At 44.7% G+C, this 12,265-nt stretch overlaps 1 long non-coding RNA gene across 1 annotated transcript; it reads right to left on the bottom strand.

Annotated features, from left to right (window-relative positions):
- Positions 1 to 1,228: 1,228 nt before the first annotated feature.
- LOC136009109 (uncharacterized) lies at positions 1,229 to 11,901 on the bottom strand. Its single transcript, XR_010610337.1, has 4 exons — positions 11,805 to 11,901; positions 8,439 to 8,816; positions 3,397 to 3,501; positions 1,229 to 1,271 (listed from the first exon to the last, which is right to left on the bottom strand). It is a non-coding gene; the product is annotated as an uncharacterized LOC136009109 (long non-coding RNA).
- Positions 11,902 to 12,265: the final 364 nt, after the last annotated feature.

Genomic DNA, 12,265 nt, shown 5'->3' with positions numbered 1-12,265 from the left:
GATGCCTGCTCCCACATAAGCAAAATCCTGTGGGCTGGTGTTCATTAGATGAAGGTGGTATCTTTTCAGTGACCAGTTCACAGTCATTGCTGAGGATGTGCAGGAAAGCCCATGAAACATTGATTATTTTGCATGAAATTGTAGTTAAACATTAGATATTCTCTCCAAACTATTCCACACTTTGACCAGTTCGTATTAACATACATACATGCAATTCTCTTTCATATCCATTTTCTCTCTTGGAATTCAATCCTCCATGGAGATGGTGCCCAGTTTATAGGCAGGTAGGGCTAATGAAGATGATAGCCAGTGCAAAGATATTCTTACCGACTTTCTGTTGTATAAAAGAATCAGTTTCTCTGTGCAAACTCCTGAAGATTTCCAGAGATGCCTCCTGCACTTGGGCACTTTCTTCACTGGGAAGAGGCTGTAAGAGGTGAAGCATACACATGTGAGCACAAGGCAGGGGAACACAGCAAAGCTGACATTCAAACACCTGTGATAAGGTGCAATTTCCCTCCCAAACCTTTCCTCCCACAGCACCAAGTGAAGCAAACTCCCCAGTTCTCCCTGCCCGCTGGCAGCACACACCAACCTAGTGGTGTGCCCTACACAGCTCCAGGTGCTGCTTCTGGCAGGGCCCCTCGCCTCTGCTCTGAGCAAAGGTAGCCTCAGGAGACAGTGGAGGAGGCTTGGCACAGCCTTGGGTGAGTTTTCTTTGTGTTCTTGCAGGTATTTTATACCCTGCCTTCCTTTGGAGTAGGCAGAGTGCTGCTCAGCTTAATCCCCCAACAGGCATCCCATGCCTCAGTCCCTGGGCTCCCTCATATTAGCACTGAACATCTCCTCAGCCTTTGAGGACTATATGTTCTTGTTGCAAGAACCAACACATTTGGGTACCTGCTAACTTAACACTTAAATAATACATACATATATACATAATTTCCCTTCTTGCACTGTACTACAAATATCAGAACAGAGAAAAAAAGTGCCACTATCCCATAGGAACTGTCAGATCACTGTAAGCCAGAGTTTGGCAATTTCCAATACAAAAATTACGCTACTGCTTCCAAGCCTTAAAACTACATGAACAAACACACCTGGGTTTGCATACATTCATTTCCTGGACCCACAGATTTCAGTCTCTTGCAGAAGGTGTGCACTACCAGAGAGCCTGTCCTCTTGTGTTTGACAATGCGCTGCCACCACAGCTCACCTTGGGTCTAGGGGAAGGGCTGTCCATTGCTGTATTTCAGGAAGGTTCGTTCTGTCTTAAAAAGATGCAAATTAGTTAATCAGCATTGGAAGTTGGACAGCCAGTTATAAACTTCTTTACATGTTCTCTGGCTGTCTTGCACTATCTGCATGAGACAGACAGATCTAACTATGATAAAAAAATCTGACCTAAGGCATCAATTGTTGATTGAACTAGGACTGCAGTGTCAGACTGGAATGTCAGAAGAAGTCTTGGGAGGGAGGAAGGCTACAAGAGCTGTGCCCTCAGCTGATGTCATGTCACTGAGCCCAAGAAGAAAGCCTAGTTCACATATAACCCTTTGTATAAAGCCTAGTTCACATACAACCTTTTGTATAAGCACACTCTAGCTGCCAGCTTTAAACCCAAAGGATATATTTTAACTGCCTCTCCGTTATTATAGGCTCTGCAAAAGCACACACTCTGTAATGGAATCCCTGAAAGAAACTCCAAATGCAGAAAAATTCCAGCATATTTTTGCTTGCATTCGCAGACACAGGCAGAGACCAAGCAGGCCATATGGTCTAACTTTGACACTTCTCATCCATCAAACCAGTTAGGCCCTCTAGTACTTCACATACAAATCAGAAAAACCACAGGCTGGGCAGACATGAAGCTTCCTGCCCAGGAATGTTTGGGCTGCAGGAGCAAATCCTGCCATTGGGCAAGAAAAAGTGAGCACTTGAACAAAGTCTGAGATGTAGGGCTATTTGGAGAGTTTAGTGTTTTTAGGTATGTCTGAAAAGAAAGGGAGGTCAAACATCTTTCAGGTATACCAGTATAACTCCACTGACGGCCCTGTCTTGCGCCAGTGTAACCAAGAACAGCCTTCTAATTATACATGCTAAGTAGTGCAACAAAGGGCTTTGCTCATCCTTACTATAACTTGGAGACTACCAACTAAAAAGTCTGTCTGTTTCCAAATAAGATGGGCTTTCTGTGTTATTTGTCAGTACATGTAGGATGCAATAACAGAACTGCTACTAATTTCTGCAATTATAATTTCATTTTACCTGGAATTTTGCAGAGGACCCCAACTCTCACCTTACTTTCTGGTTGGAAGGGAATTACAGTCAGTCCACTCAGGTCTATTTTGGTGCAGTTCATCAAGACAAAAACTGCTTTTTTTCGTTTCAAAAACCTAAGGTGTCTCATAAGTGGGTTCTATTAATTATCAGCAATCACAGGTGGGAATAAGCTCTGATTAATCAGTTTCCATATGCCCTCATTTAATAGTTTGCATACTATATCCCAATAACAGGACACCTGTGTTTTCCCAGGAACGTGAAGTCAAAGTTAAACTTGAATAACAAAATGCTACCCAGTCTTTCCTTTCGGTCTAGATGACCTCCAGAGGTCTATTCCAATTTAAATCATTCTGTGCTAATGAATTCTTCCATGAGGTTTGGGTTCTGCTATACACATTCAAAACACAGATGAAGAACCACTGTTTCAGCCTTACTCATACCCCTTTGCTCCTCACCCAAAAAGCTCTACCAAGACTGGCAAGACTGTTGATGGAATGAAATCCTACTCAAGGTGAGTAAGGGTGCCCACAGAATCCAAAATCTGCCTTTAAAATGCAGTTATGCATATTTGTGCACCACTCCATGCTCTGTGTTTAGTGGCTGGCAAGATGAAAGCTAGTGTGTTACCTTTCAGATACATTCTGTGACTAAACACATTTCCCCAAGGAAGCCAGCCCAGTTTGCCATGAGTTTGTTATGACTGTTAACCATGGCTGCAGCAGAGACATGTCTTTTTGGGCTTGATCCAAAGCCTGTGGAAATTGATGGAAAAATTTACCCACTTACAAAGGTGTTTTGAGAGAATTTTCTGCTCTATGTAGTATGAATAATGTTTTAAAGTATCACACTTAGGGCAGATAATCATTAGGACGTGCACTGCTTTGTGGGCTGTACAAGAAGAACACAATGCTTTGGCATTTGCTTAATAAATCACAGCTAGGTTGGGAGAGGTATGAAGGGAAGGACATAAGTAAATACCAGATGGAAGAAGTGGTCAGAAATTAAGAACTTCTTCAGAATTCCCATTGGAATGTCTTTTTGCACATGAAGACAAATGGTCACACTCTTTTGGCCCCTGTGCTTCTGCTGAATTCTCTTTAAAGCACCACTTACTTCACAAGGGCAAGATGTTTCACAGGAAAAAGGCAGGACCAGCACAAACAGGAACAAGGTGAGAATGAGCAGGACCAGCTGTTCAGACTTGCAGAGCAAAAAAACCTAAACCAAAACCCAAATAAGACACATGATTAAATATGTGAGAACTGGCTCAGCTCTTTAATAGGTTGTTTGGATTAACATACCCACAAGGAAGAAAAAGACACCATTTGTGTTTGCAGTCTAAGTGCTCAACCTTCCTTAGCCCTGCACTGCTTCCTGAGAAAGAATGTCTCCACAGCTACTGTCCGTGTGGCAAAGAGCTCAATCTGAAGAACATCGAGGGACATCTACTGAGGTGAAAGGGACTGAAAAAACAAGAATGAGAGAATGACACAGGGACCCTCTTCTGCTCTCACAGACACATGCCCCAGATTGCTTCTGCCCATCAGTAGAGCACTGGAGGTCAGCCTCTGAGTCAATCAGCCACCAAACCAACTCAAAACAGCAAGCAGGAAGTTGGCCATTTCAACAACCACTTTAAAAGGGGGCAGACCATTGACCCTTTTACTTCAGAGGCATGCTTTCCTCTTGTGTAGTTTTGCCATCATTAGGAGCACTGCTGTAATCTGTTGCTCACCGCAGTCAGAACAAGGCTAAAGTTTTCATGTCATGCAAAAAGCCTGATCTCTGCTACCTGAGATGGTCCTTCACAGGCAGCAGTTGTGCAGTGCTGTGTTATGTGAAACTTGCCCATTGAGGCTTTGCAAAGAATCAATAGATAAATGAACAGCTGGACATGCCCTCGAATCTCAGATTCTAGTGTGAGGTGTCCCTGCCCATGACAGGGGGGTTGGAACTGGACGATCTTAAGGTCCTTTCCAACCCAAACCATTCCATGATTCTATGATTAACTCTGCCCCACAACTCCCATCATCCCTCCAGGACAGATAAGACTGGCCAGAGGCTTGCTGCTAAGCAGCCCTGGAGAGCACTGACCACTCAAGGTCCTTGTTGTATAGATCCTAGAAAGCAAGTGAAGCTGTGGGTGGTATCTCTTTTTCTGCTTTCAGATCAACTGAAGAGCAGCATAAACCTCTGGTTGAAAGTTAAGGCGGAGGGAACACAATTGTAATTCACTGTCAGATCAGGAATGGTATCACAGACTGAAGCATTACCATGAACCTTCTAATTCTGCACTCAGAAATATCTTTTCCAGTACGTATAAGGTGTGCCATTTCTATTTCACAACTGCACGCACAGGACTCCCACACAGGCTTCGTTCAGACCATGCAAAATTCAGAGGTGCCAAAGAAAGTGTATGTAAAACTCTGCCAGAATGCATTGCCTCGCTAGCATTTCTCCTCCACAGCTGTCAGCTGTGTCGGTGGGAGCCCAGCTCTACAACACTGGAGCATCCCCAGTTACCAGCTACAAGTGGCACTAAGCTGCTTGTTCCTAGATGTCCTCTTCTCCACTTGGACCTTCTTAGTGGCTGAGCAGAACCCTTTCTTCTGTCTCTCCTGCAGTAAGATATAAGGCTCCTGAGCAGGGATCCAGAGAGGTTCTTCCCAACAAGTTCAATGGCATATTTTTAATCAGAGTGGTTTTTCCCCTATGGAGCTGTTCATTTACCTCTTCCACTTGGATTTCTGTTTTTCTGGACTGTTGTACCTTTCCTGAGGTCAGAACCCAAATGGAAATAATCACTGAGCTGTGCTAGCTCAGCACAAAAGATGACTTAACTCAGATCCAAACCAGTTTTGAGAATGAAGTTTCTCTGTGTGTACGCTTACAATGCTTTCTGACAGCGCCTACAGAGCCACTGTTTATGATCTTCCTTTGTATCAGCAGCCTGCAGAAACAACTTCTTTAGGCAGGGACGGCACTTCTCCTGTGTTGCAGACATGAATGTGATTCAGTATGTTCCCGGAGCAGTGTGGCCTGACTTGTTTTCAGAAAAGCAGCCAATGATCTTGGATGTCCCATCTGAGACATCTGACTTCCAGAGGGGAACGTCAGGAATTTCCAAAGAATCAAACCCCCATACCCAGCATATGTTTTGAACTGGGCACCCAAAACAAATGGTCGCTTGGAAGGAGGCTACTGTTTTCTGAACACTCCCAAATATCTCTGAGTACTCTGACGAGGCAGTGATGTGTCCACCAGAAAACTGCAAGCTATTTAGAGATGCTAAGCACCAGAAAAGAGCACTAGTAAAAGCCTATTCGATATTAAATTGTTTTAAAAAATAAATTAAAAAATAGGAAAGAAAAAAGAAAAGTGTGGCAAAGCCACGATTAGCTCTTAAAACAGGAAAAACTTCCAAATCACCCCATTCGTTGGCATATCCCTGGCAGACCTGGGGTTAAGAGTAGCCTGGCCAGCGGAACACCACCAGCTCCCAGCAACCAGTCTGTCACTATTTGCTCCCCAAACTCTCCTCTGGGATCACTATGCCTATATATTTGCTATTCTGCCTAAAAGGCCCCCCTTAAAGGACAGGGATAGAGCACTAGAGAAGGGAGGAAGGGGGTGTACGGCACTGGCAACCTGGAACAGGACACGATACCTGGGCTCCACCAACTGGTTATGGGCCCTGAGAGTTTGATCTTTCATTCTAACTCTGACTCAGGCCTTACGCTCACAGCTCCACACCGGCTGAAAGCAGGCTCCAGACTGCATGAAAGCTAAAACCAGAGTAAGGGAATTCTTGCCCTTGGCATGAACAGCTACCACAGCAGCTGGCCGAAAATATTATAATACATGGGAATCTGGCAGGTGGCTGCATCGCGTTTGGGGAAATATCCCGTATTGCCCCAGAAAGTAGGAGACATGGGAAAACACACTTTGCATGTGCTGCAAAGGGATAAATAAAAGATTTAAATAACATAAAAGATACCATCCACGTTTAACGTTTAATATAAAGCTCATGAATTACCACAAAATCTTCCCATGTCCCGAGAGCAAAGCAAGATAAGTCTCAGTGACGGGATACCACGTACATACCACAAGTTCTCCAGATGGCATTACAGTTCAACAGGAGATCATGCTGCTGCAAATACTAGAGGAGGCATTTAGTGGTCTGTAGGCTCTGGAGCCCTGTTAGCAAGTGCCATTTCCCACGCAGAAAATGAGCCTGGACCTCCTGCATGAGCAGGGTTATGTCATGACTTTGCAACACGGACAACACTGAAGCCTCATCTGACTTCTCAGGTAATCCTGCTTCTCCAGAACCATTTCGACACTTGCAGATGTTAATCTAATTGTAGATAATATAACGAGCTGCATTAAAATTCCCACAGCTGAAGACAGGGCCTCTGTCCATCATAGAAAAGATTCACCATTTTTTCCCATCCTGCTACATACGTGTTCCAGAGAACTGTAAATGATTTTGGAAATGAAGAGGAAAAACAGTGACAAAAGTTGCTGAATATCTGTACAAGCCATCGATTTCTCAAGAATTCTCTCCAGAACAGGTTTTCATATGTTTTGGGCTGTTTTTCTGGCAGTGAAGAAGTGATGCTCACGATTTAATACAATGATACTCATGAAATCAGAATTATGCCATCATGTTTTATGCTGGTGCCACCCCCAAGAAAAGCCAACTTTTTACAGTCCTCATTCTTCTTCAACAGAACTTTAAAAATACACTGATTTAATTCTGTGAGTTTGTCTTGGCTCAGCAACTGGAATATATAAGTAGTTAGAAGACAAATTTATCTGGAGAAATGGATTTACCCCAAAGATGCAACCTTTAGTTTCTAATTACATGCTTTCAAAGCTATCTAATTAGATTCAGATTAATACTAAATCAAATTCAGTAGTAGATCTGTGACCAGTCAGGGAACACTTCCTATTCGTTGCCATGTATGCATTTTTAGACATGCATTTTTGCAGCTAGTCAGTAACTTCACAGCAGGTAATGCCTGCAAAGCTTGGGTCCCAGACCACCATAAATATTTCTGTATGTACAGTTATTGGTACATGAGGGTTAATCTTGAACATCTTTAGCGAGAGTTACAACTCTGTGGACTCATTTTGCCCCATTTCTTGTTTCTGAAAAAAATGAAGTGGCCTTTACCAAAAGGGAGGAAGAAAGGTCAGTTCCCAATGTAAAGGCACATGGCCATCCTCCTTGGCCATGCTACCGGCAAGGTAGAGCACACTCAGTCCTGCTACAGGCTTTGTTTTTCAGTGGTATTTAGATACCTCATGCTTCAGAGAGTGTTTGCCTTTTGTGAACGAGGCCTAAGGGGCTCACACACCATTTAACAGCTCATACAGGTACATAAAAGATGCTAGGTTGTGTTCCAGGTTCAAGTACAGGCTCTCTAATTCTTCCTTTGTTTTCTCCTCCTTTTTTCTCTTGGTAGAAAGGTTTCTGTAAAACCAATGCCTTTAACATCACTTTGTGTTTGGCCACAAAAGCTGCAGACTCAGAACCAAGGAAACGCTGCTCGTGATTTGACTGTTTGCTAGTTATTTGCCCTAATTTTTTAATCTTATGCAGCTTCATAAAATAATTCTACGCAAGTTTGATTTTTTCAGACATTTGATCAGCCCAGCTTGCCTGCTAAAAATGCTGCTTGACTCACATCCTGGCAACCGTGTTTATTTGATGTGTGCTGGTGAAGCACTCTGAAAAACTGTGCTCAGGCTATTCCAAATTTAGCCTCCTACATCTGTGTATATTAGTGTTTGGGTGAGTCTTGAATTATCAGTGTGTGTCAAGTGGGTGACACAGGCTGATCAGCACACCTTTGTTGCTTAAGTTCAGCGCTGAAGAAGTCTTCAGACAGAAAATATCTGTGTTCCTCATAGGCTTTTTTTAGATCTGTTTATATTGGGTAGCTTTGTGCTGCAAGAAAATCCAAGTTGCTTTAGACCCTGCTTATCCTCAGCCAAACTCCAATTACTTTTGTATTTCTCTCCAAATAAAACTACTTTTCCTAAATCCAAACCTATTAAAAATGTGCAGCTGTGAAGTTGAATCCATTCCTATGCTCAGAAACACTAAACCAAACCATGGGGTCAAAGATTTTTAAAGGGAGGCGTACCTGAAGGCTAACCGGCGAGGGGAAGAGGCTGGCCACACTGTTTCACATCGGAACGCACCAGTAGGATGCGGTGAAGAAGGGAGTTTGTCATTAAAAGTAGCTGTGCTCAGCTGGATGAATCGCTCTTCCAGCACACGATGGGCAATGCACAGCACGAGCGCCTTGCCAAGGAGCATCCTCCAGGATCACGACAGCTTTGGTGGGAGCGGAGGCGTCAGGCTGAGGCTCCAGCCAAGTCCTGGGATGGGATTGCATATTGCTTACTGAAAGCTTCTTGCAGTGTCAGTTCAGTGACGTGTTCCCTGCTCCTGCTCCCAGAGGTGGAGAGATCCGGGGGCTGGTTCGTCCTTCAGAAATGGAAATGAAATCCTCTGGTTCCTGTTTACAAGAAGCAAGCAAACACATAGCTGCTTAAGCGAACAAGTGGTCAACTTCATTTTATGGGCATTTCCGCAGTGGCTCAACCACTCCACACGGGTATAACTGCACGGCTTGGGGTGCTGCATGCCAGTGCTAATTGGTTTTGCTCATCAGTGGAAGCAGCCATCATGCTGGTGTGGGCAGTGGGAAAGGGCAAGTGCCTTCACCACCACCCTTTCACCATTACCACTGCCAAAGCCACCTCATGCAGCTCCTACATGGCTACACAAGCTGCAATCACACCACGGGTGTTAGGTCCAGACACAGGCTAAGAGGACATCTGCTTTCCCATCTTGCATAGGGCAAACTAGGCCGCATTTTCACTGAGCAAAGGCACTCCTGCCCTGTGTGTGCTCTGAGGACAAGGTAGCACCTCATCCCAAGGAGCCATTGCCTTGCTGATGTCTCTCTCTTACAGTGGGACAATGCAGCTCCTTCAGGAGATGTGACTGTTCCTGTCTGTAACGTATGCAAAGCTGTGGAGGATGACGGGGCTGTCAAAATTCACTTCTCTAACTCATTCCCACCTGAGATGATTTACCTTCAGGGTCCAACATCAATCTGATTTTGGACTGCATCAGATTGCACCAAAAAAGCAGAGGATGGAGAAACAGCAGGGAAACAGCACGAGGTTTTACACAAGCTACCTGCTGCCAGCCCTGGCTCTGCACACGCTCTCCATCCCACATCACACAAGCAGCGTGACACACAAAAGCCTTACTGCATTCAGAACATTTCTTTTCAGGATGGAAGTGCAAGTATTTCCAGCCAGCGCAGCAAACGCAGCTTTGCTTGCCAAGATTTGTTGCATTTTTTCTTTAATTACAGCAGCAGCCAATAGGTTTAAATTTGAGAACCAATGAACAGACTCCCTGCCTCTCCTCCCTCTTTGCTGATGGTTTGAATCTTCAAGAAACAGCTTCATAGTCTTAGTCTGGGGAGCCTTTAAGCACACGCTTATCTTCGGCTAATGCACTGCAGTCTGGTGCATGTTTGCCAAGTTTGGTGTGCGCTTAAGTGCTGTCTGGGGTGGAGGCTGGAATATACTCGGTTCACAACTCCAAAAGAATGTGATTGCCATGAATTAATCTTGCATCAGAGAGCAATTTTTTTTGGAAGGTCTCCTGTTTAAACAAGAATCCACTGGTGTTTCTGAGGCTTCTAGATCAAAGCTGCTATATAAAACAACCCCACAAGTATTTCAGTGCTGCACAGATACAACATTATGGGTTGTATATAGTTTGCAAAGCGTGCGAGCCTTTTGCATGAAAGGTACTCTGCGCATACATAATATCACCATCATCATTACAAATGCATCGAAGGCACAGAAGCCTAAGCTGATTTATTATGGGCACCTGTCCCTGTATAATTTTCTAACACTGTCTGCCTGAGAGAACTGATGAGATCCCCACTAAACTGGGGTAGCCTGTCATTTTACTGAGATTGAAATGGATTTTCTTGCCTTGAATTCCTGGCAGAGAGAAAGCAATCAAAAAATAATGGCTTGCAGATAATAAAGTTGCATGTCAGGCTAGGCACAACAGATAAACGGCTTTCAATGCTTTTCCTGCACACATTTACATCATTTCATTAGGAGATGAGCAAGGCCAGGATGAGAGACAGAACAGGGGCAGGGTGTTTGGCATTTGGCCCCGCAAAATACGTTTGAGACTCTTCTTATAAAAGTGGCTCTCCTCATACTTTACAACAGCCAGAGAGAGATGGACTCCCGGGCAGAAGGGTAGGCAAATAGTTTGCCTTCCTTCAGATAAGGAACACTGATTATGTTCCACTGAAATGGTATCTAATAGGGCTTTTGTATATTCTGGCCTCAGCATGGCACCACATCTCCTGCTCTCGTCTCTGGAGAGTTCTTAATGGCCAAGTGACGCATTTTGTGGAGATTTCAAGAAAAATACAGGCATCCTAGCCAGCTTTCCCTCTCCCAGGCTACACGGGAAGCGGTAACTCCGTACATAATGGCTTGCCTTGGCTGTCAACAGAGTCACACTGGCCGAGGACAAAGCCCTGCTTGAACCCTACCTACAGCTCCATCATGCTGCTGTGGCCACGGCACACCAACTCCACAGCCAGCAGCAGACAGGACAGGGGTGGTGTTATCACAGTGGGCTGACTGTGATTCCCAAGCCTGAATGACCAGGTATCCAGTGGGATGTGCCTACAGAGTCTTGGCTCTCAGGCTCCAGAGCCAACTACTTCAGTTGCTCCATCACTCTGTCTCTGTCATCGCCTCCTTTCCCTTACCTGATTCAGCCTGATATAAAGTCCCTTCATAAATTCTTCTTGGAGTATGAAAAGACATCAGAAGTCTGTGCTTGATTCCTTCCTTCCTTGCTGTGTCTGAGTACGTACTGCAAAGCTGAAAGCAGTGGAGTTAGCAGCAGCTGCCTGCAGCTCATCTGTTGGCAAGGCTGGAGCTGAACTCACATTCTCCAAGTGCCAGAAAGATAGACCTTCTGGAAGGAAGTATCGGGTGAAAGAGCAGGAAAGCGAGTTTGCTTCCAAACAATAAACATGCAGATCGGAAATAATTGAGGCACTAGAACAAGGGGGAGGGAAAGCAAAACAAACTGTAACAACAGATCCTCAGATGAACTGGTTTTCCCTAGTAATAGGGAAGGGGGGGGGGGGGGGGAAGGGGAAGAGACAAAAAACAAACCACAACTTTAGGTAGCTCAGAACTGACCGGAAAATGATTTCTCACTTTGTGATAAACCCTGAGGAGTTGCTAACTCTTTATGCTGAGTGTCACAGTGACAAGCTGGCATCCTGGTGGTTCTGGCAAAACAAAGTCTTTCAGGACCTGCCTGCCTCCTGGCTGACCCACCACTGAGCCAGGCAGCCAGTTGCTTTGCCTGGTTTCTGTCACAAAACACCAACAAAATTGACCTATTTCAGCAGAGCATTTCAGTTCTACCAACTCACCGTCTTACAGCAGACTCCTGTCTGATCAGGGGATGTCCAAACGGCTCCGTGAGGCCAGATGATTCTAGCTATAAATACTTCTATTGCAGGAAGCCACGATACCTTTCTGCAGAGAGACATAAAGACAAGGAACTGTAAAGGCTGACATCCTCCACTACTAGACATCACTTAAGCTGTGTGCGAATGATACCTCCAGCCTCCTAAGCAGACAATTTGTGCATCTCTTGAGGTGCAAGGGAAAGAGGGACAAAGAATTCTGGAAAGGTGGGAAGCATGCATACACACACACACACACACACACACACACTGAGGGTAAGTGGGAAAATGGACTTCTTTTTGAGCCTTCACAAACGGACAGGTGTAAAGGTACGTGGTACTGCTTGCTACGGCACAAGAAGAGGTGTTTTCAGAGCACTGAAGTAGGCACCCAGCCTAGCTGGTTAAGTTACCTGGCTTGCCTC

This window comes from Lathamus discolor, chromosome 2 (genome assembly GCF_037157495.1).
Source record: "Lathamus discolor isolate bLatDis1 chromosome 2, bLatDis1.hap1, whole genome shotgun sequence".
In the NCBI taxonomy this organism is placed as follows: domain Eukaryota; kingdom Metazoa; phylum Chordata; class Aves; order Psittaciformes; family Psittacidae; genus Lathamus; species Lathamus discolor.
The sequence above is the reverse complement of the archived record's forward strand: the minus strand, read 5'-3'. Positions and strand labels throughout refer to the sequence as shown.